The following is a 26,548-nucleotide window of genomic DNA, read 5'->3' as shown; positions in this document are numbered from 1 at the left end:
TTATGTCAGGAACCTGGTTCAACTCCGGTGTGAAGAGACTCTTCCTATAAGTCACATCCTGCCCGTTATACACTGTTGTAAAGTTAGTCACCCCACTGATGTTAACGGTGTTATTTTTTCATTATACAACTAGCTGAGAGCAGAATTTGTTACTGTATGACCTCAGTATGTCACTCCGTATTGACAGAGCTACATTGACTGTTTGCCAAACATTAAATTGATTTTTAACATTGTTTTAAAAGCCTATAAGGTGGTGCATAATTTCATAACTTGTCTATTAAACTGAATTGCTGACTCTAAGCCACTAATATCATTTGAGTCTGATCTATTGATCATACAAAAAATGCAGGCTAAAAGTGTGTGCAATGCTTACTATAAATTCCTACATACCAGACACAAAATGGGCAAGGTTGTGAAAGCAAAATGAACACTCAGTCTAGAGGTCTTTTATTCCTGATAACTTTATCCTCACAGGCAAAGAACAATTCTTTTTATCACAGAAACGCAGCTGTATTTTATTTTATTTTATTTTATTTTATTTTATTTTATTTTATTTTATTTTATTTTATTTTATTTTATTATTTTATTTTATTTTATTTTATTTTATTTTATTTTATTTTATTTTATTTTATTTTGTTAGAAAACACTTGGAATGTATTTGTATGTGAATCTGAATGATGTGAATCTGAATCTTGTGCATCTGAATGATGAATTATGATGAGTAATGTCACATTGACAAATTGTTTTCTTTGCAAGTTATAACTTTTACAGACTGCACAGCTTTTACTGACTGATACCTGAGTAAAAAAAATAAAAAAATAAAAAAAATAAAAATCATCTACATTTCAACTTAAAAGAGAAAATAGATATTGTGAAAGATAATATGATAACCATCTTAGTATTTTACTTTCATTTTGTTAATGGCATGCAGATATGTTGAATATGGTCATATGTTCCCATTCATAAATATTATCATTTTACATTTTCCATTGTATTGTGACCCAAAGGTCACCAATGGTATTAAAGCATCCCAGACAAGTATAGAATTCACTGAAATGACAGGAAACATTAGCAGAATAAATACTTCCAGCCATTCCAGGCTCTCATCCTAAATTTGCTTAAATAAGAAGACAGAGACAGGAGAGAAGTTGGAGACACTCAAAACAAAAGGAGAAGTCACAAGGCTGGCAGATCCACTTTAACTAGGCTTCCCCCATGTGCGTTTAAATTTGCCTAAGCATCCGTAAATGCTGGTTGTTTGATTGATCTTTTGGACCACAGGTTCTCAGTTTACCAGTCCTAATCAGGAGTAGGCCCAGGAATCCCAGGACTGTTTGCTGCAGATAAGTCCTCTTGCAGAAGTTCCCAAGAGCAGCTGCCCTTTGCAGCCCTGGACGAAACAATACATTATTACTCATGTTTCAAAGCTCAGCATTTTCACCCCTCATGAATCTTCCTTAGAGTTCACTCCAAATCCTTAAGGAATTCTGATCTCTTGCCTCTAAATTGTGACATCTAATCAGTGAAGGCTCAATCCCATGCCCACTGTCGGTGCTCAGCCATTTTCTTTCATTTCTCTGTCTTGCCTTTTCCTCTATTTCCTACTTATGAATCCCCCTTTGCTCCATAACTCCCTAATACATTTCAATAGGTGATTTGTGCCCCCATCCAGTAATCCATGCACAGTTGTTTCCCCGATCAAATTCAGACTTATAAACCTAATTTTCTTTGGCCAGCAGTCATTCCTTGTGCTAAGTCTGCTCCATCTGAATGCATGATCACCGGGGTTTAATGGACCCTCACTGCTAGCAGCCTAACTGGCACAGCGACATTTACTGTCACTGCTGTGAAATTATGCTCAGTTTGAAGGGAAAAGAGACAACAACAAAGCAAACAAAGCCCAATATTTGAAATATTTGCAATTCCACACAAATGCATATTAGATATAATACCTAAATTATGCAAAATACTCAAACCAGCCCAGAAGGTAAATCAGATGTGTTTGTTTAATTTCCTTACTGCTACAAGCGTAGATATATCTACTGAAAGTGAGAGCTTAATGAATTAATAAAAGATTTTTTTTAAACAAGGGCTGTGCTGTGCAACACCTTGCCATACAATATGAGTTTAGGGTTGTGAAGCCTAGGGTAGATTTGAAAAAAATATCTGTACTTACACTAATTAAAACACATTTGTAATGTCTATCTTCACGCTTTGGTGTAAACACTTCACCGTAACTACCTGAGCTGGAATTTTTTCGTCTTTACCCATGACTTGGATTCCTGCAAACAGCCATGATCAGAGAAGGATGTATCAGTGCTCTGCCCTCTGCTACTGCTGTGAGTCTGTTACCAGAAAGGACAACACTACAGCACCCTATACTGGACCCAGTTGCTTCCAGCTCTCAGGCAGCAATCCAGCGCAGACCTGCAGGGCAGTGAGCAGGCAGCGCTTCCCCTCGCCGTGCACAATGTAGAATTACAGAATCACAGAATATCCCGAGTTGGAAGGAACCCACAAGGATCATTGAGTCCAACTCCTGGCTCCGTACAGGACTACCTACAAATTAAACCATATGTCTGAGAGCGCTATGACAGAGTCCAGAGAACAGCCAGATAAACATCATATCCAAAACACCCAACACTGGGACATCTGGGTAGCCAGAAACAAATTCCTTTATTTCTACTGTGTTTTCTTTTTTCTTTGCTCATTATTTCCTATAGCCTCCATCACTTTCTCCTCCCCTCAGCATGGGTCCTCACTAATAGCTCTTACAATTCCCTTCCTTTATTTGTCTTCCTTACACCATTCCTTTTCCTTTACTTTCCACTGTGCAGACCCATGCCCCTAACGGAGCCTGCTCTCTCTTTATCTCTCAGAAAATCCAGCAATTTTTGTTGCCCACAAACTGTTCCTTCAACTTGTGTAATCCCTGCACTGTTTTATTTACTCACTGTGCATGGTTCTTGGAGTGTGAGCATTATGTTTATGAGCATGGTTATAGTAATAAAAAGAATAAAATAATAAAAGTTGTTTTTAATTGCTTACAATGAAGTATTATTCCAACAGACCAAATGAAATGTTACCATCCTATGGTTGTGTTTTACTCATAAAGAAAACCAGAGCTTGGACAATGTGGATAAATGCAAGCCCCGTCTGCAATTACAAAAAAAGCTGTCAATAACACTCCACAACTGTCACTTTTATTACCCAACTCCCCCTCCCATAGCACTATCTCATTTGTAGCCATGGTAAGATGCCAAATTGCTTTATTTCCAAAGTGTATGACTACATTTTAAAAAAGCCTTTGTGTGCAATATATTCCACAGTGCTTAGTCTCATTAGTATTGCCTCAGCATGCATGCATTCATGACCAGCATCCTTATTTCATATGGAGGCATCCTTTAAAGAAATTGAATGCTACAGGGTCTATACATCAATGTTATGATGCTGTATTTTTCTTGAAATCTGTAAATAAGGTCAACAGGATAGGGATATTCCAGATGACAGAATCCCTAATAGTTTTTGAGGAGCAGACTGTTTCCTTCTAAAAAGTCAATTTGTTTTTGACCCATGCCTATTAAAACCCATACTTTGTATAGCAGAGGCAAAGCACCATTCCAGCAGTTTTCATGGCTTTCAGTAAAAATTGTTTGAAAGATTGTATGCAAGACTAGCTGCCCATAGATAAAGAAGGAAGGTAATGAGGACTCTGGATCATTGTAAGTGGCATTGTTTGACTCTGTATTTTAGGGTCTCAAATGTGATGAATTCATAACCAAGACACTATGGCAAGGGAGAATAAAAAGCAGCATTGGCCTTGCAAAAGCTGTAATTTAGAGAGCCAAGAATGTAATTTCTGTTTCTGACACAAAGATTTAAATAGCTTAAGCTTCTTTCAAGACTTTGGACCCAATCCTGATTCCCCAGGAATCACTGACTGTAGTGAATGGAAGGTCAGGCTCCATTTCACAACACAGCCTTCGTGGTTTCTCCTTCCTGCCCCTGTCAGCAGCTAATCGGAGCCTGTTACAGCAAAAGCTGTAGGGCTCAGGTCAAAGGTGCGAACGGGATCCAGGTCACTAGTGATTGAAGGTCACTACAACTGGGCAGCTGAGAAGTAAAATGGGGGGCTGAGACCAGTTCCTGGTGGACAGCCATCCCCCGTACAGAAATCATTATCACAACAAGAGCAGCAAAAGGGGAGAAACAGAAATTAATGGGAAGAGAAGACAGAGGCGTGAAACAGAAAAGCAGAATCATAGGGAATCAAACAAGGCAGGCTAAACTAGAGCATAAAACTCCAAACTGTTCATTATAGTTTATAACTTAGTAGGGCTCTTGTTCATCTCTAAGTCCAACAGCAAATAGATCAGATATTCAGGCCTCTATCATTCCTTGTCTTAGCTAGAATATAAAAAATAAATAAATGAGAAGAGGAAGACTAGAGTAATATGAACAAAAGTGAACAGAATTAAAAATGACCTGAAGAGGCCAAAACAAATTAGATGAGAGTATTTATAGCAAGAAGGACATGGCTCCACAGTCCATCACACACCTCTTTCTGTTCCTCACCATCTACCACTATTGGATGTACATCCTGTAACTGTCCAACAAGCACAGGACATAGGAACAAATGAATAAAAAATAGGCAAGCATTAATGACAAGAAAGATTTGTGTTTCACTCAATGAATTCTCATTGTCCTGACCAGTTGGGCCTGGGCAACTTGAGAGTGGTTTCTTTTGAGAGACGGATGACCAGCCAGTGAACACAATCTTTAATTTTTCTTCATCTACTTCTATTTGTAATTCCCTCTGACGATTCTCAGTTTCCCTTTTTCCACCCTAGTCCCAAACCTTCTCCTCAAAGCAGAGTTTGCCTCTCTTTCTGCCCAGGCCTTGCCTGGCGGCCCCATCCGTTCCTTTTGTTCCCAGGGGCAGCCACATGGCCCAGGCACCATGCAGGTGGGGAACCCGCCTGCTGGGCTCGGAGCCAGCCTGACTAGCATTCCCTTTCAACACCAAAGAGGCCACATAATCACTTTGTCACTTTCATGGCACCTATTTTACTGCAAAGGACTCTCCCTTTTAGAGAAAACCCCCAACTCCTTAATTGCTGTCTACTAAAGACCACTTGTTTGTCAGTACTGATTGGCTTTGGAGTTTAAACAGCCCTTTGGCAGAGGAAGATTTTTATATAAAATGGTCAGAATTTGCTTTACAAGATAAATCTCTCCCTATATCTTTGCGGGCAATATCTCATACCTGTCAGTGCAGTCAGCTGCGCCTGTCACCACTAACACGAAAATCCCAACCTGTGCTTGGGCTTCAGTACAGTACAGCGGAAAAAGGCACAGAGGGAATAGTCAACCCATAGAAAAACCTTTCTGTGTTACCAGCAGAAGCTGGACACATTAGCGGCACCATTAAATCTGACCTGTTTTCAGTGGATTTCAGGATTTCCACCATGACGTGACTGTTCAGCCATCCCTTGTTCCTAAGAATCATGTAATACTGCTCGTTACTCCTTATAATCTTAGCCAGCATCCCACTTCCATTCTTATACAACTATTGCTGCTGCTACACCAGAATTAAGCAATTTTTCCTACCTAATCTAAACCCACCTCGCTCCACACTTTCTTCATTTTAGCACTGTCCTCTAATATCTCATTCGCAACTCTGCAATTTTTATTCACCAGAGGAATAGAGGAATTTGTCCTACTCGGGATGCCACTGTCTGGACAGCCACACAAGTGATAGGCTGCTACCTGGAAGTCCCTCCAGCTTTCACCATCTTTGGGGACAGACAGATTAACCATAGAGATGTTGATAAAGAATATTCTGTAACTTGTTATTGCTTTGTTGTTCATTTGTTTGTTTAATCCATAGCTATTAATAGAAAAGGAATATTGGCAAATACAAGTTTGTTCTTGTAAGAGTTTTTATTGAAGTTAACATTTCCATGGAATACAAGAATGAGGCAGTAGCTTACAAAATTATGGTGCTGATCAGAGTCAGGAGTCTTAATTTCTACTATTGGCTCTTCTACCATATTTTGGATAATTTTCTTTAAAATAATAAAATAAAATAAATATATTTTTTTTTACTTTGCCTCCTTGAGTCCCAATGTGTCTTAACAATCCTTCATCACTTTTCATCAGCTCTATAGTTAAGGAGTACTAAACATTTCTGTTATAAGTTGATTGGAACAAAAATGCATGGGTGTCAAATTCTCAAGTTTTATTTTAAATAAAGCCTCGGATACAAATCTGTTACACAACAATTAAAGTCAAATGGAATTCTTTCAGAAAGCTTAGTGTCTGATTGACATGGCTGGTAGGTCAGCATTTTATCTGTAATACGGTAAAATAAAAAATGTCTAGTTTGTGCACCCTTTTTATGTTCTAATTGAATATTAGTAAAAATCTTATCCTGACAGTAGTTTAGTCTTTTTTGGCATTGGATTTCCTGATGTATTTTTTGGAGTCTGTCCAAAGAAGGGAAGAAGGAAGAAGGAAGAAGGAAGAAGGAAGAAGGAAGAAGGAAGAAGGAAGAAGGAAGAAGGAAGGGAAGGGAAGGGAAGGGAAGGGAAGGGAAGGGAAGGGAAGGGAAGGGAAGGGAAGGGAAGGGAAGGGAAGGGAAGGGAAGGGAAGGGAAGGGAAGGGAAGGGAAGGGAAGGGAAGGGAAGGGAAGGGAAGGGAAGGGAAGGGAAGGGAAGGGAAGGGAAGGGAAGGGAAGGGAAGGGAAGGGAAGGGAAGGGAAGGGAAGGGAAGGGAAGGGAAGGGAAGGGAAGGGAAGGGAAGGGAAGGGAAGGGAAGGGAAGGGAAGGGAAGGGAAGGGAAGGGAAGGGAAGGGAAGGGAAGGGAAGGGAAGGGAAGGGAAGGGAAGGGAAGGGAAGGGAAGGGAAGGGAAGGGAAGGGAAGGGAAGGGAAGGGAAGGGAAGGGAAGGGAAGGGAAGGGAAGGGAAGGGAAGGGAAGGGAAGGGAAGGGAAGGTTTTTATTTTAATCAATTCTCATTAAAAAACAAACAAACAAAACAAAAAAAAAAAAAAAAAAAAAAAACAATGACCTACAGGGTTTCAGTGGTAAATGTTGAAATACATGTATTATAAGCAGTTCAAATGGCCATGGATTCTTCCAGTCTGTCATGGACTGCAACTGAGTGATGTAACAGAAAAGTGGTATTAATTTCAAACTAAAAATAAATCATCAAGCCAAACCTAATCCTACCTACACTGCCCTACCCATAACCTTCCCATGGCCCATGGCCAGGAGAAATCATTCTTCATGCTAGCTCATTTCTGATCCCTTCATGAAAAAAAAAAAAAAAAAAAAAAAAAAAAAAGAACCACACAACCTTCCAGACAGCTCATACTGAACCCACTACAATAACGTTTCAGACTTTTTAATGTTAAGCTTTTCCCTATTACTGTCTAGCCAGACAACTTGCATACTTAACACCTCTGAATTTGTCTACAAGGAGTTTATAAAGGCTAAGGCATTAGGAGCTGAACCTGAAGCATTGGTGTAAAGGGAGGGAAAAATGATGGAATCTCATTCTAAACATGGAGAAGATGCAAGGAAACATCCTTTCACAGGTAAAAGAGTAAGTGCAAAGACAACTTAGTAAGTGCAAAGACAACTTAGTAAGTGCAAAGACAACTTATGTGCATGTTTTGCATCTTTGTTTATGTTTTGCATCCTCTTCAAAGGCCTAAGCAGGTGCACTTAGAGGAACAGCAGAATTCCCTTGACTAGGTTTCTTCAGCATTGATACACAAGGCAAGATCAAAGCTGCTTCTCTCTTTCACACAATTGATTCAGGCCAAGCTAGATTCGTTGTTAAAGTTAGATTAATCTTGCTGCAATCTTCCTGTCAAATGACTTCTATTTTGTATAATCTTCATTCATAAATGTAAATAGTCTCATTATTTATGTGTCTTGTTCAAAAAAAATAATAGCACTAAAAAACCTAGTAATTGGAACCTATTAGTAGAAGGAAACGGCAACTTATTTCTTATTTTAAAATTAATCCCATCAGTGGTCCACAAAAAGGAAGTGAAAAAATGTTTTGCACAGTGGGCTTCTACATAAAAACAGAGAATTTTTGCTTTTTCACCTTGATTTATATTGGAAAAGCAAACAAACATATTTTTGCTTAAGACATGATTTTCAGAGTTGGAAACAACTAAAGTTTCTCACAGGCAACAATTAAAATCACAGATATACAGAAAGTCTGAAAAAAAAAAAAAAAAAAAACACAGGCCAAAGGTACCTATTGTGCCTGAAAACAGAAGTGCCCGAATTTACAGACCCTTTAAAAAAAATTCTTTATGTGACAAGGTCCAAGGGCAAACAAGATGTTTGTCTTTGAATCTGGGAAAGAACTCGGGCTTCCCAGATCCACGTCTTACACAAATGATTTGCCTTTGTTTGCTTCTTCAGAAAATGCTAATTTGCACATACAAATTACTGGTGTGCACCTATGTCCATACGGATTTGTGGGAGCAAATTCAGAGACTGCTTTCCCAAAGCTAACTCATGAATTGCAACTCATAAGAAAGTCTGCACACAAAAGATATGTTTCTGAATATAAAGAATCACAATTTCTAATCAGTTTCATTGATGCTCGGTGTTTCTGGTAACCATAGTAACAGGCGCACACAATAAATGGTGTTTTGTTGAATCAGTCATGAGAAAGAAGTCTGGGCATGGTGAATCAGATTGAATCAGAAACAGTTTCCTTTACTACCCTCATCAAAATAACTTCAGTGTAACTAGAGGACAATTCAAATCAGCAAGACAGGATAAGTCCACGAAATTCAGCTCTCGGTCCTGTTTTCAAACACTCCTCTCAGACACTCAGATTAAAGTTTTACTTCCATTTCAAAGACTGGAGTTTACACAGGATAGGATTTAGTTCGAGGTTCAGATTTTATCTTGCCCATACTGCAGGTACTTTGCGTCAGGCTGAAGTCCACCCAAGACATTACAGATGTTCAGAGCCAAAAGACTCAGAGTAATTTCAGGCTTACATAATAACTGGAAAAAAATACATGAGAAAATATTTTTTTAATGTGAAATAGGGAAAATGTGCCAGGCAGTAACAATGCAAATAAAATTCTCTTGCCCCCGGTTATAAGGCATCAGTGGCCAGAGTTTGTTTTGCACCAGTGGAAAAGAAATATAATTAAGATATAGTTATACAATTTTAAAAAGAAAAACAAAAAATGGGTAAACTGAAGAGCATTGAGGAAGACGAGGTTTTCTGACAGCCGTTCTTAGAAAACAAGTACAAAAACGGCATTCATCTGGCAGGCCCTAAACCAACTGTAGACGTGAAAAGGGTTACCTTTGAAGTATAAAGATCAAAAAAAAAAATTTTTTTCAAGTAATAAGATCTCTCTCAGATGGATTTCAGTAATATGAACATGTTTTCCATAGCATGGCAATAAAAATAAAACAATGCAATAAAACTGGAACTAACTCAGTCACTCTTGAATTCTTAGAGTAAGGTCAACCAAAATTAGGGTCAGTGCTTACAGCTTCTTATGTCACACTTTACCTAATGAAAGTTATAAAAGCATTGTAATTTGGTGGCTATGATGACATCATAACAGGTTTGATCAAGTGGCCTGTGATGTAATCAGAAATGTAACAGGTTTTTCCAGAAGGTCAGTTTTTTAAAGGAGCTTTGGGAACATGGGTGGAGAAAGAATAAAATATTTTCCTTTTATCTGTTTTCAATTCACGCTCAGGCTTTAGCATCTACTTTATTCTCTTTTTTGGTTGTACCATGTCTTTCTTCCACATTCCCTCCTAAAAGCACTAAAACCAAATCTGAGCATCATCACAGCTATTGCTTTCATCACACATTTACAAATAACTCATTTTTTCAACCCCCCAAAAAATCTTTTTTTTTCCTCCATTGGGTATTTGATCTTAGGCTCTCCAAGTACCTCTGCCTTCCACATATAACAGCGTGTCTCATTGCAAACCCTGTACAGACAGCTAAGACAAAACCAGAGACCCAGCAGTAGATAGATGTGGGAAGGACGCCCCAATATTCTGGCGGCCCGAGCCTTTTCTCCCCAATCGTATAACCTTTTACAGTGTTATAGTCACTTTGAGTGTTCATCTACTCAAGGCAGGACTAGAGGACCCAAAGCCATGGACCAAGGAGAAGTAAAAGTGGAAAAAATGCCCTTGACTATGGAAGCCACGTTCCTTATGGACAGCACCATCACAGCACACCAAGCAGCTGTATTTTAATTTATTTGTTAGAGGTTGCTTCCAGTGAGGAGCTATGTGTTATGAAAGACCATACTCAGCCAAAAAAAAATGCCAAACATTTGTTGTTTTCTGTCCTTTGTTTGAATCCTGCTATGGCTCCCATTGGTATCAACAGTGTAAGTGCAGGGAAACACCTGTACGTTTACTCATTTCATTTCATTTACTCAGCTCAGTTACAGAACCAAATTTCCACTACAGTCTTTGCTTTTTACCTAATTTTCCATCTGAGCTGGCAGAAGACCAAGGAGGTCAAGTGATTTTCTCGGGGTCACGTAGTGAGTCAGAACCCGGAGCCCAGATGAAATCCAGGATCCTGCCCAGCTCCGGCACTCAGGATTTGTCTGCTCAGTAGACCGCGTGGGTTCCAGCTGTTTTCCCTTCTCACATGAGCTGAATATGAGGAAGTTTGTTGAGAATGTCTTACGTACAAATTCAGCCAGCAGCGGGCTTTCTGTGGTCAAAAATTAGATTTAAAATAACTTGAAATCAATACCCAATACTGGGTACTATCTAGTGCTGTTCATTTCTTATCCTCTTCAAATATCTGCCCATTCTCTTTCTTGTGGTTATCTAAGAAATATGGAAAGTTTGTGTTTTTTGTTTGGTTGTTGTTTTTTTTTTTTTAATTGTTTTAATTGTTTTTATCTCTAATCTCTGAAGAGAGAAACAAAGAGAATTATTTAACCACAGAACATTTCCTGCAGCCACTGGAGCTCATGCTTTTGTTCACTCGGTGTGTGGAGAAGCTGCCTCACTACTAGCATAGAGCTGCAACACGGGAGAAGCCTAATCTAGCTTAATTACAAGTAAGACTTGATGTTTCTAATAATCACCACAGATACAACTGAAACCTCTCGTCAGAGTTAAAGAGCTTGTACAGGTTACTGAGCATTCCTGAAGGGAAAATGAGTAGCATACATAATTTCTCCTGTAGTAAGGTGGGAGGACATGATCACTGCAGCTTGAGGGTTCTAATTTCTTGAGCATCTTTTCTAAGCTAATAATTTTGAACTTTATTTGGAAAATGGCTGAAATCTAACTTGCATGGGAGATCACTATAATCCCAAAATAAAAGGGTGATAGGGAATTCAATGCTACCTTACCATTGATGCAAGTTCTGCAGTAAGCTGAGAACTAAGGTATATTTTATGCAATTAATTAATTATTAATCTTAATTTAAATTAAAGAACATTCCTGGTACAACTGTTGCTGAATACATATAAAGGAATATGCATATGATCCAATAGCATAGATGAGGGCCTACTAATTTGTTCATTGGTAACGTCAGCCTTGGTAACTACCTGAATGCTGTACTGGTTGCTCCTCTATCACTGTTTAATGTCTCACATAGCAATAGTGCCAGCTGAACATGGACAAGTTACACACTTTCCCATCTTAGAACAAGAACTTCTTTTATGGGATATGACAGTTATGTGTATCCCATAGCAATGTAAGCCTCACCTCATCCTATGCACTAAAAAGAGACATTTTGGTCCATCCAGCTTTTATCACCTTGACTCTGTCAGACCTTTGATTCTGACAAATATTAAGTAAATATTCCTTAAAAAGCTTCTGAAAGACATTTCAGCACCTACTGATAAGCTGGACTGTAGTCTGCCCTAAATTTATCAATCCTATCATCACCATGATGCTGCTGTTATTAATAAAACCCTGAACATGGAGAGAGCAAACTGGTGGAGGACCATCCTCAGAGAGGATGCACTTTCCTCTTGAGGAGCTAGCTTGCACCCACATTAAGTGGTGCTCTCTACAGCCGACATGGGGCTTGGTGTGCAGCTTAACCTTGGTTTCCAGCAGGTGAGAACTACTTCCTGCACATCAGTAGCGCAGAGGCTGTAGGCTGCATCACTCAAACACAGGCACAGAAAACCAACAGCTAAAACAAACGCCTCCAGTGCACTAAATATAAATACACCCTATGTGATCCTCCTCTAGGATCAGACCTGAGAAGCTGCTCTTTGTCACCTACCAGCACGAGCATGAAGGCACTAACCCTCAGGAAATGCTAACTGCTTGAAGCACAGCAACACGTGTTCTCTGAACCACAGACTCTCATGAATGTATTAAATGTGTCCTACCACGGCAGCCTGCAGAATGAAGAATAAGGTTCAAGATCATTCATTTTAATTGTATGGTGCTCCCCACGGTGCTAGCAAGTTGTATAAATTATTTTATACACCTTTAGGATAATGACTGTGGTTGGCAACTTCGTTGCTCAGAAATCTCAGAGCTTTATCGTGATGATGATGCTATTCATCTGTACCAGAGCAAGAATACTCTGAATTTCTGATACAGGCCTCCAGACTGAATACCATCAAGATGGAAAATGTGGTATATTCTTATATTCTCCATGTTTCTGGTGCAGTTGTCTGACTTTATTTTCTCTTAAAAAAAAAATAAAAATAAGATCACTGCATACCGATGTACGTCTGCATTTCTCTTTGTATTTGTGTATGCATGTGTATGGATATGTGCATCTGGCTATGCATTAAAAGCTTGACAGATAAGTACACTTATGTGCATGCTTTCTCCCAGGGAACATGCTGAGAGAGCAAATGAGCCCTGCATAACAGATATCATGCACACGGCTTAATGCATGGTGGGAAGAGCCTCCAGGGGTGAGGGTAACATGGGAGCCTGTGGAACAAGCCACCGCCACTGTCACTCATGGAGAACTGTGACGTGGGAATATCCTGCCTCCAGCAAACTCTTCTTAGAAGTTACTTGATAAATTTCAACTTCATTATCTCTTCACAAAGTGAACTCATAAGAAAGCTGGTGGAATTCAGAAGTTATGAATATACAAACATAATACTCAAGGTTCAAGATGGCAATGGCCAACTCAAAGATGCACAAAGCTCTCATTCATATTAAATGAACATGAAGTAAAAGAAAATGTTAATTCTCCGATTCCCCTCAAGGTCATCTGCACTCAGCTTTTTCCATTAGTACTACTCACAAACCAAGTACAACATTTGCTTTGACAGTCTGCATTTGTGCTGCAATTCAAGACATATAACTATCAAATAAATTCATTTTTAGAAAACACAATAGAGACAAGTGCACTGATTAGGAGACACTTTGTATTAGCAATGAATATCTCAGCTATGAAGAAGGTTTGCCTGTTTTGCTCAGGCAAAATAGTTATTCTGTTTGCCAAACAGAGGCAACTCCTCAGCTGTGACCAAAAACAAAATAAACAGATGGAAAATTCACTGGGAACTATTCTTAATATATTGCTGCAGATTAAATGTAATTTCAATGCATAGGAGGTCATTTTACATTGTTATAGCTCTGCAAGGGTTCCTTAATTATAAATAAAAATAACACCTAAATATTCCAAATGCGTTTTCATTTTAAATGAGCAATAATCTCTTCTGGGGACCTAATTAATCAAGCAGCACAGAACAGATGAATATGTACTTTCTTTTGCTGCAGAATAAACACACCTCGGGTTTAATTAAAGTTCCTTGGAGTTCATGTTGAAGCAGAAAAGGAAGAGCAGGCCAGTTTTGAGTGTGCTCCATCTGCTACACCCTTGCTAACTCTCCAGATTTTATGGCACTTAAGGTATTGCTTTCTGTTTTTCTTCAGGCCTCAGCTGATGTAATGCAGGGTCAGCATGTGACCTTTCTGGAGGAAAGCTTGCCAGTGTGACTTGGGTGTATCCCGAAGACGCAAAAACAAGAAGTCAAGTAAAAAGAACTTCATACGTATGGCAGCTTCAAATTCTCATGATTTAAGCGAATCTCATGATTCTTTGAAGGCTTATGGGTAAGGGAGGGGAAGCTTGCACTTGTGGCTGGCACTGCTGCTGGTATTTTAGAAATAACAGCAACAGAAAGCTACCTTGAGGAACTCCAGCACTCGCAGCAGAGAGAAGCAACATTCCTTGTCATCCAGAATCCTCAGCACAGGACAAAGTGAAAAAATCTCCAGAAGAGCCACCTGTTGGGGTTGTTTCTTTACAGTGCCAACCAGCCTGGCACTGTGGCAGAAATGGCTCTGGGGAGCTCACGCTGACCCATCGGAGTCATCCTTACAGAAACTATGAATTTTCTTTTTAGAGACAGGACACACATTTCCTACTTCCTAACAAAATCTCTCTTGGAAGTCCTGGATTTCAGGATAATGTGGGATTGGGAATGCCCCTTCACTCTCCCTTTCACTTCCAGGCAGAGGGAACAGCACACATACACAGGTGGGCAGCCTTTCTTGCTGGTGTGCAGAGTATGCAAATGTATTATTATTTCACCTAAGGTTTTACACACCTTTACAGCCTTTGCCTCCAAATGAAACTTCCACAGCTATAAACTTTTTGCATTGGGCCACCAGAATTCAGTGGGAGTTGTGTCTGAATGGCGTTTTCCTCCCAGAGAAATAATGTGAGTATTTTTAAGTGGCCGAGTTGCGCATCAAGAAACACGAATTGTAAATAAGGAAGTACTTTGACTAGTGCAGAAGATTGATACAGCACCTGACAGCTTTCATTACGTAAATCTAATTTATTTCAGCAAACAAGTGACTGGAATCATGCATCATTTCTGAACGCGCTGACCCTCAGGTTTACATGGTTGGCTGCTACGGGTTTGAAAACAGGAAGCTCCAGCTGTAACATGAGTGACCCAGACAGCAAAAAGCTAGACACCAAACTAAATTGGAAGGCAGGAAGTCAAAGTTCATGCTCATACCACAAACAATACAAAAATAATAAAGTTCCTCTGAGATACATTTGGCAAAGCCAAAAGGCATTGTGAGGTATAAAATATAAAAGACCTGATAATATAAACGTTTATAGAAAATCAGAGCAAAGAATAAATTACCAACAGCGTTCCAAGGAGCTAACTCCGTCCATATACATTTTCATAAACACTGGATGCACACAATAAACTGAACACTAACTCTAGCAGGATGCTAACTCCCTGAGGTTCGTTTAACTAGTCCATTCAAAAGCCCTGAGTTTTGAATACTGTTACTCTTTGCTTCCCAAAACCTTGATCTCAGCTCCCTCGCAGCTCCAGGATGCTGCTATACTCCCTGCTCTGTTGGGCACTTTTTTTCTGGTCCTCTGACACTCTCTCTTAAAGCCCTTTTTACTTCTCTAGTGACCTGCTTCTCAATGCTTTTGATCTCTAGAGCCTTCCCTGGGCTCATAGCAAGCCTTTACAGCCCACATCCAGAAATATATCACATCCTGTTCACAGAAGAACTCCCCAATGGTTTCCCCAACAGCTACACTTGGTCTGCTGTTGTTGCCTTCTGGGGACCCAGCTTCTGCACAAAACATGTACAGGCAAGTTTATCTGCCTACAGCTGACTGCATTTTGCATTTTAGGGACAGAATGAACCATTACAGAGGAAAGTCTAACACCTGGCATGGATGCCAGCCCCGCAGGTCAGGAGTAATGCTGCTGAAGCCATGGGAGTCCTGTGGGATTCACATTGGAGCAACTGGTGGGTGCCAGAGCTATGATCAAAATTTCTGCAGATCCCTAAAAGCAGGAGCTCAATTCTGCACCAGGGTTGCAGCAGTTACCCTAAAATTCTCCTACTTCCACTCTGCAGAAAATAATGGGAACTTTTAATTTTATTTCATTTACATTTAATTTCTCTGGGAATATCATGTGTCCCTAGACTCCTGCCAAGGTCATCTGTCTAATCACTAGCTCTGTATTCCAGCTCCATTTTTTGACTCCTCTGCATCCTTGTGTTTTACAGCCACCTTTCATTTGCTATGATCTGTCCCATAGCCTTCTGCCCAGAAAAGTGCCTCTGTCTCTCCAAGACCAACTATTCTCCTCATTATACCTACGGAGAAAAAGGGGTTAATATTGACAGCATCCTACATATATGCTACATAAAACACTTTCTGCAAATCTAAAGCAGCTATAGCTTGCAGGCACAGAATTTTCTGGGAAGGTTAGATGTTTGTTGTCACACGTCTGCAGTAGATCACAGCTGATCTAATACAGTATTTTACCGCAGAAACAACATTGGTATTTCCCACAAACTTGCTTGGAGGACTTTTTTGCTGAAGTTCCCTTTTCATCTTGTTTGCCTTTTTACATTCCAACTTCTCCTGTTTACTCCCTTGCCGTATTTATTACAATGAGTCTGAAAACACACTATACCTGTTAAAGGAGAGGCAGCCTTTCCCAAACTCTGAACCAAGTCAATGCTCAGCTTATGCATGCACTAATGATCTGCTGAAATCAATGGGCTTCAGCATGTACATGTTTGATATGTCTTGTTGAACTCATTTCTATTTAAGTATGTGGATATACTCTTTTAAATTGCAACATAATAGAATAGGAAAATGTAAACAGAAAAGACTGAAATAAAATACAGCAGTTTAAAAAATAAAAGGCTTTCTCTTTATCAAATACCTCTTTTCATCTTTGTGTTGGCACTTTCTGTGTAAAAAAAGGTTTTAGTGTTTGAAACCCTAGAAAAGTACTGTTAATTTACTTGACAGCTACCAGCACTGTAAACCACACGAATCCAGAAGCTTTCTAAAAGCTTGCTTTCTGCTAACAGTTACAGTATTACCCAGAGGCCGTTGTCACAAGCCACCATCATTACTAGCAATTTGATTCACAATAGATGTCAAAGCACTTCAAGGAAATGCAAGAACTACAATAATAACCAGTGAAGTTACCTTTGTCATCAGGATTTTGTAAATGACAAATTACGGAGCCCATAGGACGGGGTCTCCCTTTTGGAGACCATCTAACATTTTGCATTCTGAAACTTTATATGCTGCTCTTAAGATAATGGACCTGTTTTTCAAAGTCAGTTTTACTGCCACTGTTTACTTTTGCTTTGCTAGGACAACTACTGAACTGCACTGTCCTGTGATGCAACAGTGTGGCAGAGAAACACGGGGCAATAGTGAGCCAGTTCAGGGTGTGAGATAAACTTCTACCTGCATGTACGTTGATCTCCATTGAAAATGTAGATGTGCAAATCTCTGAAAACCAAACATGGCATTCTTAAATTGGATATTCAAAGACAAGCAGTCACTTTACTGCTCCAAGTGTTCAAGTTAAGCTTAAAGTATGAAACAAATTGAAGATCTAGGGGCAGAATTTGGTCATCCTAGGATATTACTACATGTGTTGTACAGTGTTAAGGTAAATGAACATGCTGGAAAACATCTCAGGAAACCATTCAGTCCAGGTTAGTTTAGCCTAGTAAAATGCTGGCTTTGCATTTTTCACTAAATGTCATTAGTAGAGTTTCTGTGGTTTCTGTAAACCTTTTCTGATACATCGTTTTAAACCTTCCTTCCACACAATTCCACTTACAGTAAAAAATGTGTACAGTCTTGGAAAAAAAAAATAAATAAAAAAATAAAAGGAAGAAAGAAAGAGAAAAGAATTAGCAAAATGGATAAATGGCCTTAATGACTGGCATATTTTTACTAATGTTTGGTGTTTTTAGATTTTGCAACCAGAATTGTGACACAGCTTCAATTTGTTTCCTCACTCAAGTAATTTAAGTTGCAATACTGTTTCCTGAATTTGCAATTTCAATTTGCTCATTCTTCTCCCCAAACTTATCTTTCCTCTTCATAGTTAAGGTTTACAGAATCACTCAAATATGCCTAGTGTGTGTCCCTGATAAGATCAGTTAGAATTTATACAGAATGTTCTGTACTTTACCTGGTTTGGTATAAAGAGGTTGTAAATGTTTAGGAAGGGAAAATAATAGTTTTCCCCTGTGTTTAATTGTGCTTCATGTGACTACTAAACATTGTTTCAGGGAACAAAATAGTTTTTTGCTACCTAAATTAGGAATTCTAGTTCTATTCCCGTACTATCAGCAATTTCTAATCATACGTTTGTAATTCTAGAGATCTGTACAAGCTAAGTACATAGAACATGTAATTCAACGGTAACTTTGCATCAACAGTACAGCGCAGAGTGTTGCTTCAGTACTGATAGGTACACAGACAGGGGATTCTAGCTCTATTTTCTTTAAAGTTACAGGTTTGTGGTCCTTGCACACAATATTCTATAAATATTCTATATGTTCTATATAAAACTTTGTTTTTCTCCCATACACTAATAGGATGGCTTAGATGTAATTCAGTATTATCACATTGTTAAGGATCAGCTTTTGCCTTGTAATTTGCACACAAACATGCAGACATATTTATGTACACTTACTTTACACCCTTGGTAGCTGTCAGCTTTTCTGATATTTTGAAAAAACCACAAGTGTTATTTAGCAATGTCTAATATGCAGACTATCAAAACAGATTCCATCTTAACACCAAGCTCAAATTTCAAGCCATAACATCAGTAGGTGCAGCAGACAACTCTGTCAGGCCACTTGTAATTACTTCCCACTGCAGGCTTTGGGCTGTTTAGTGGCAAGAAAATGTCACTGGCACTCAGTTGACTCACCTCACCACCCACGTCCTGGCATCTGCAAACCCCTGGAAGAAAGCTCTCTCCTCAGGACAGTGCTAACATGGCAGACACAACCCATTTTGAGATCCTCCAGGAGAATCACAATGTTTTTTTCCAAGAGACAGAATGATTTGAACCCAGCATCTTCAAACTCTGAAAACATGCCTGTCCATCACTTGGCCAAATGGAGCAATTCAATAACTAGCAGATGTGCAAACACACTCTTGGTGTGTTTTACTGATATGTTCCCAGTCTCTCAAAATGCTGCTCTCCATGAAACAGGACTACATGTAGCTTGAAGAACAGTCTTGGGCAAAATCTAAGTCTTCATAGTAGAAAAATGTGATTTGCAAGAGGCCAGCTATGGATTTGCCTGCACAAAATAATGAGAACAGCTACTTTTCAGTGCACTGAACAACAGCAGTGGAGTTTTAGATGTATATTTGTATAAATCATGATGAAAATATCTGGTGGCAATTTTAATGTATCAAGCAGCTCTGTCCACATTTTTCTGTTATGTAACTTGAATAGACATCCAAAGGCATGTATGTGCCTGAAGTTTTGGACCTAAAACATTCTTCCTCATTTTATTTCTCTCTGTGTCCTTTCCCATAATGAGACTGTGTAAACATTCAAAAACTAATCTCTGTTAACCACAGAAAACAGCAGTGTTGTTGCTTCTGCTGCTATATCTGAAATGGCATAATTTGGATCAGACTATTCCTAGGCATATGCACAGCACAAAGCACACCACAACTGGCTCCAAATCCCAGCAAACACTGCTCAGGAGACAGAGACAATGAGCAGAAATGTGAGGTACTAAGCATTTAGCAACTGCAGCAGTATGTTATTTTGCTCTAATTTAAAATTGAAACACTTCCAGTAGACAGAGCTTGGAGGTTCATGTCTTTTCAAGGAAAGGGAGATTAATTTTTTTAAGTAATTAAACAGAAGAGTGAAGATCCTCAGGAATATAGGACACAGTCAGATTTGTCCAACTCTTCTTCACATGTGCTCTATCCATCAAAGAAAGAGGAGGCCTCACCTGCCAAGCAAATGTTTTATATGGAGCTGGAGGGTTCCAAATGTCTCACGAAGGTGTCAGATAAACAAAAGGAGACAGGAGAAGGTGACGGGACACTCTCACTGAAGTGTTGCTTCTGTTTCGAAGATGAGTGACAGACAAAGAATTTTCCCCCATCCAGAAACAAAGAAAAAAACATCTCAGACTATTCAAACTAGATGTCTCTGCAAAATACCTGTGTTGTACAAGATATCTTCTAAGACAAAGTATACAAATTAATTTTGAATGTAAAGAGAAAGACAATTAAAACAGGATAAAATATGCTTCCAATAGTAACTTTTAATAACAAAACCAATACTACAGTAAGAATACTTCGATAATTTCATTAAATATTAAACTTTACTGACCAAACACATTGGCTACGTATCAATTTGATTTATTTCCCCCTAGAAATAGTTGTAGCAGGTAGTTATCGACTGGCCAGCAGTAATTTTGGGCACATTTAATAAATGCAATAAATATGCATTTAGTTTCACACAAAATTAATGTGAAAACAGATCTCCCCAGAAGAAGCATGAGATGCCAAAATCAACCCGACGGATAGTATGTGATCCACATGGGTCTCAAGATACTTTTGAACAGCAGCAGGAAGGCACTTTGTGGTAATTCTCATTATTTAAAGGCACCGGCTGGGGCCTATCTCACCGCTGGGAGCCCAGAGCACCAGCATACGCACAGTGAAGGCCGCAGCCAGGCTGGGACCATGGCCAGGCCCATGGGTCATGGGTCGCATGGCCATGGGGAGATGCTGTGCAGGGGCACCCAAGGCTGACAGCTCCCAAGGGACCCAGGACTGGGTCGGAGGGAAGCACCTCATGCCAGGCTCCATCACGGCGCGCTGCTCTGGGAAGGGACGCGGCTGTCAGCCCGGGCATGAGTAGGAGGCCTATACAGGCGGGAATGAAAGGAATCAAAAAGCTGCTTAACATACCAAATTTGTGCAAATTTACTTGTTTCTTGTGAGGGATATAGCCATCTTCCTGGCTTTAAAAATATTCCTAGCACTTTCCCGTTATTTTAAATCTACTCTCTTCAGCAAAGTTAATGTAAAGTTAAGCCTATGCAAGGCAGAAATCATAGGGCAAATGTTCTCGCTCTGTAAATCAGCAAATCTCCCCCTCTCCTAAAAGTGAGATTTCACAGTCAATTTAAGCTGATCTGAGACTGCACTGCTCCCGAACAGGGCAATCCAACTTCCTTTTATCTCCAGCTGCGTGTTCCCACCACTTCCCTTGTGCGGGCTCTAGAGATCATACAGGCGAAGGATAAACAAGATCAGCTCACTGATCCTACTGAAAACTAACACTGAAAATACTTAGGTTTTAGCCATTTTCTAAAGAGTTGAGAGCAGCTCCTTCCGTGACAATTTACAGTTAACTCTCACACAAATTGATTTTGAAACCTCTCTGTTACACATCGAGAAATTTGGAAAAAAAAAATATATATATGTATACATATTAGTATCTAAGCAAGAAGTGAGACAGTACAGAAAAACTGGAAGTCTGTTACAGGTAATTACAGCATTTCAAAAGAACCATTTTTATCCCAGCTTCAAAAAACCCCCAGTCTACACAGATCCTAACGTACAAGAAGTGAACAGTTAAAATGAAACAAATTATAGCAAGAGACTCATTTTGAGAAATGCATTTCAAATCTACAAGTACTCAGCTTACAAGAGAAACATAATTCAAAGAAAATCATTACAATGTCATTTTCCTTTACACTTTTCTTTACTATTTTTCTTACCTGACTGTTTTAAATTGTTACGCATTTTTAACATTGCAATGGGGTTTTTATTTTGTAATTTGTTGAGCTGGAATTCGTTGATCTGGTATCTAACCCTACTTGTAAAGCAATTAGAAAGATCTTCTTTCCCCTCTTCCAGCCTTCTTGTTTGTTAGATTTTATCTGTGCGGTATTGTGATAATAAGCATACTGTTCCTTTCTGATGTTTATTTCTTGCTGGTTCTGATTTTATCTATCTAATGTGTGTTGTAACAAGAGAAAGTGTACCTTTTGTGGGAGCTAAAGATACAACAAAGGAATAATGTGGAAAAAAACTGTTGCTTTTAATACCTTATACCATTATCAAGAGGTATGTGATATACATATGTAAACATATGCAATGTTTATATTAGAGAACTTACGGGTAATATGGATAATTAACACTATTGTAAATATATGAATTAATAATATCAAAATACTTGTTTGACTTTTGAACTTCCAAAAACCGTCAAGGTCAGAAACTGAATCACTGTACTTTGTTGGCCCTGTTCTGATGCTTGCATTTTATAAATATACAGCTTTCTGATCTAAATATAGTGCTTGTAAGGATGGTAGCCCATCTAAATGTGGTGTATATGCAGGCAGAATCCCCAAAAATAGTTATTAGAGTTACCAAGTGTCCAAATCTAGTCAAGAGTAAGTTAACAACATCTGTGAAGCCTACTAAAACAAGATTTTATTTCAGTCATAGTTTTCATGAGACAAGCAACTTACGACAACTAAATGTCTTTGATATAAGATTTGTGAAAAGCAATCAAATGATAACATTTAGTTGGTGAAGTCCTAAACTTGATTTGAATTGAGGACTTAAAAGCCATAGGCAAAATGTGGTATGTCCCATTACTGATCTCTGTAATATATGTGATTTCTTAACATGTTAACCTTTTGTAGTATTATTATAAGCTGGGTTCCTAACTATCTGCTTGAAAGTGTGGTTTTACCTCTTTGTATTGATTTGTATTTTTAATACATTAGCACCCATTCACACTTAAAAAAAAAAAAATCACACAATATATGTAATCATATATTGAGATGCTATGCACAGAGAACCAGATGAGAGTGGTTCATTATCAGTAGGAGCTGCATGCCTAAACCTTATTTAAATGCATGGTTTTTGCTCATTACCCTCTCAAATCAACAGCTAGGGCAAATAAGAGAACTATCCTAAGAATGGGCAACAGTCATTTGCATGCAAATAATTAAAAATGGGATGATCCTTCTTTCAGGTTGATCATGGCCAGACTGGTGTCCTTGGAGGTTACTCAGTGACTCAATAAACTCACTAAACGTGACAAGATGTTAGAACACTAGTGGTTTCTATTTTGACCTTTTCTACTCTTTATCTTTTTGCCTGTTTTTTTTATCATGTAACCTCTTAGGGAAGGAAATATTGCCTTCTTTTATGTTGGGAAATTGCCCAGAACATTACAGACACTACCCAAACAAAGAGTAAGTATAATAAAAAGGGGAGGAGGAGGTTTACTTGACCCCATACAGAAATCCTTTAAAGACTTCTTATGAAACTTAATACAACTGCAACCTGTCTTATTGCTTAACTAAAATATTCCACAGTTAATTGTACTATTATAATCATTCCTATCAAAATGAACAACAGAAAAGATGCTAGTTGTCAAGAGACAACTGAAATTACTTTGGGGATAGTTAACATAGCCACTTAGAAATATGTAAATAGGTTGGTACCTTTTCTCTTCTGCTGGGATGGAGTTAAAGAGATCTAGAGTTTCCTCTCAGTTCTGCTCCTGACTTCATAATCTTCAGTATGACACTGTTAGGTAACTCTCTGTGGCTTCATCTTGTAATCTGTAAAAAGGAGATAATAGTTTTCTTCTCAGAGCATTTTGAGACATACAAGTAAAATGCTACAGAAGAGTTCAATACCATTAATACACATTTTCCCCACTGGATAAGGTCTTAAAGCAAAACCTTTCCCTTTGATCGTTTGCTGCAACATGCCCTCTGCCAGTCCTCAACAGCACATTTTAAGTAATGTATGATAAAAAGAAGGTCAATACAATGAAATAAACTCTGCAAATACCTCATTTTCCCTAGATTTAATTATGATTAATCTTATCTCCTGCGATTACATTTTTTAACCTTTATAATTTTACAAAATGCTTGTACCAAATTCTGTTAGTCCCTAATATTTCATGCTATGTAGTTCCATTTGTCTCCCATCTATGAAATATATAGCAAGCATGACATTTCATATTTTAGAAACTTGCACTATTACACAAGGAACACTGCCTTCCTGCACCATTAATACCAACATTATGATTCAGACCCATGGTTTCTAAGTCCTTCTTTTAGGTTAATTTATTGTGGTAATAAACCAATTTCATTGCTTGCTTCTGGTATTTTATATAACAGTGGAAAAATTTGGAAAGTATAGTATCAAGACCTCAGTTATCCTTAAAATCGTCTTAATACTTCTTTGGTCTGATTTACATGATTTTACGATCAGCTATGAAAACATCAGCCTTGTGAGTACTGGTGGGGCTCCCCACTGAGATTTTTTCAATTTTTGAGGATGCCTTTGTGCATTTGGTATATCAGAAAGTACAACATTCTATCCTGTATAATTATCAAAATCTCTTCTCCTTAATTTAGATGTATCTTGTTACATGTTAGTAGAAAAGACAGTCTTCAGAGAAAAACAAAAAAACAAACAAACAAAAAAAAACACTATAAATATATATGCAGAGAGAGAATAAGAATGAAAAAACAAACAAACAAACAAACAAAACAATTTGTCATATATTAGAAAGTGGATGCAATGGTATCTCTGGCCAAGGCTGTATATACATTTTTGTTAGTGGTGTAGGGGCTATCTCAGCTATCCTTAGAAATTTTCTTGGGGAAAATTATCTTCATTGTTCAGGCCTTAAGTGTGTTTTTGCTTTAGGTCCTGGGAAAAAAGATTCGACTCCTCATGCATGACTGCTTCTCCCATGAGCCAGCTTTCAGTTTCATTTTGTCTCTGAACAGTACCAACAACCAAACAAAGAAATCTGCCATAAACTGAGTGAAAGTTCATTTGTTATATTTGATAGTTTTCAGGGTAAGAATGTTAACATTTCAACAATGTCTCAAATAATATAATATTAATATTAAAAATTCTAAATGATTGTATGCAGAAAATTTGAGAACAACTACCTTGCATAGGAGTCAAAATTACTGAAAGCTTTTCCACTTCAGTTGTTGCTGAAGACTATGCATCAAATGAAGTGGAAAAGCTATAATATGCATGGATTTGAAGTTCTGTATACATGGAGTTGAACTTCTGATGTATCATTTTTTGTTACAAATTGGGACCTTATAGGACAATCAAGACCAGTGTGATGAATGATAATAAATACAATTCTGAAGCCTTTAGTTAAGAAATATAGCTGAATCCAAAATTACTCACTTTGTATTGAGAATCTGCACAGGCAATTTTGCCTTAATAAATAAAGCTATCAGAAATGGCCTAAAAAGATGATTTTAAAAATGGAAGAAATCAGTGGAGTCTTTACCAATGACTCTTTAAACAGAAGGCCCGATTAAATGAAAAAGTCAGTAAATGGCAGCAAGAAATACCTCTGAAGAAAATACTGAGTCCACAAACAACCTGGCAAGATCCTGAGAAATTCAACCTTTGGAAAACTCAAACAAAGGCTTGTGGATAGATCAAGAGTGCCCCAATCAGTCCAGTAGCACAGAAAACAGAAGCTAAACTATGAGTGAAGGGAAAGTTCTAAAGACACTTGCATCTCTTCACCATTCAGCTAGGGGATCAATGTTTTATGTGACAAATATTTCAGAAGGCATGTGATTTACCCATAACTTATAAGACTAAAAATAAATGTGTGCAGTGTGCACACATTTGGCTGCTAGGGAATCTTGCTGCTTTTCTTGGTAGCCTCTTTGGCTTGATACGTGCATCTGTGGAGAAAGTCCCTGTTGCTCCTTGGGAAAATGTTCTGGGGGCATGTCCTGGCAAAGAGACTGCAGGACTAGTTTAGAAATTGAATTTTTAAATGCAGATGAAGAGCTGGAAACAAGTTTCCCAGCTAAATTATTCTGTAGCATGGTAAAGTTTGTGTTAAAGGGTATTTATAAGCACAATAAAATGCAAATACAAATACAAATACAAATACAAATACAAATACAAATACAAATACAAATAATGCATTTCTCTCAAGACAAAGCTATTCCACAGATACACGCACTAAAGTACATCCCACTAAAGAAACAGCTGCAGTTTCTTCCTTGGATTTTGTCCCCTAGGCATACTCTGTTTGAACACAGTTAATGCATAGAAGACTGTACCTCTGTGAATTGCTTTAATGTTTGAGGCTGTTGCAAAGGACTGAAGCAAATACATTTGCATTAAAAGGTGTTAAAAATAATTATAATTTTGTAAAGATTTCCAAAATGACAGATTATGAGAGAAAACTAACAAATGAAGATTGCTTGTCATACTAGATTTGTTTCCAATCCCATCCTCCTGTCATCCTATCATTGCATTACTTCTATCCATTAAAAAACTAACATTCATGGGAACATTTGTAACCTTAAGGTCACCGTACAGAAATGCCATTATGTGGAACCACATAAAAATGTTGTCAGCGGTACCTCTACTGTATTCTACAGCTGGCATTTCAGCCTGTCCTCTTCTGCAATTAATAGTCGCAGTAATAAGATTTTGAAGTTTGAAGCTCTTTATAGGAGAAAAGCTGCTTTTTCATCCCTTTCTCAAAGCTTACAATATGATTGGCAAAGTATCAAGAATAATAAGACAACTGGTGACGTAAACCCCAGGAGGAACAGAACAGCTTTTGTTCTGAACTCTCATCAAAATCTTGGAAATCTTGCAATAGGAAATGTTGCTGGAATGTAGGTTCTTACTCAGAGTTCGTACATGTTGGGCCTGCAATATCTGAAATC

Source organism: Anas acuta, chromosome 6 (genome assembly GCF_963932015.1).
Source record: "Anas acuta chromosome 6, bAnaAcu1.1, whole genome shotgun sequence".
Lineage (NCBI taxonomy): Eukaryota > Metazoa > Chordata > Aves > Anseriformes > Anatidae > Anas > Anas acuta.
The sequence above is the reverse complement of the archived record's forward strand: the minus strand, read 5'-3'. Positions refer to the sequence as shown.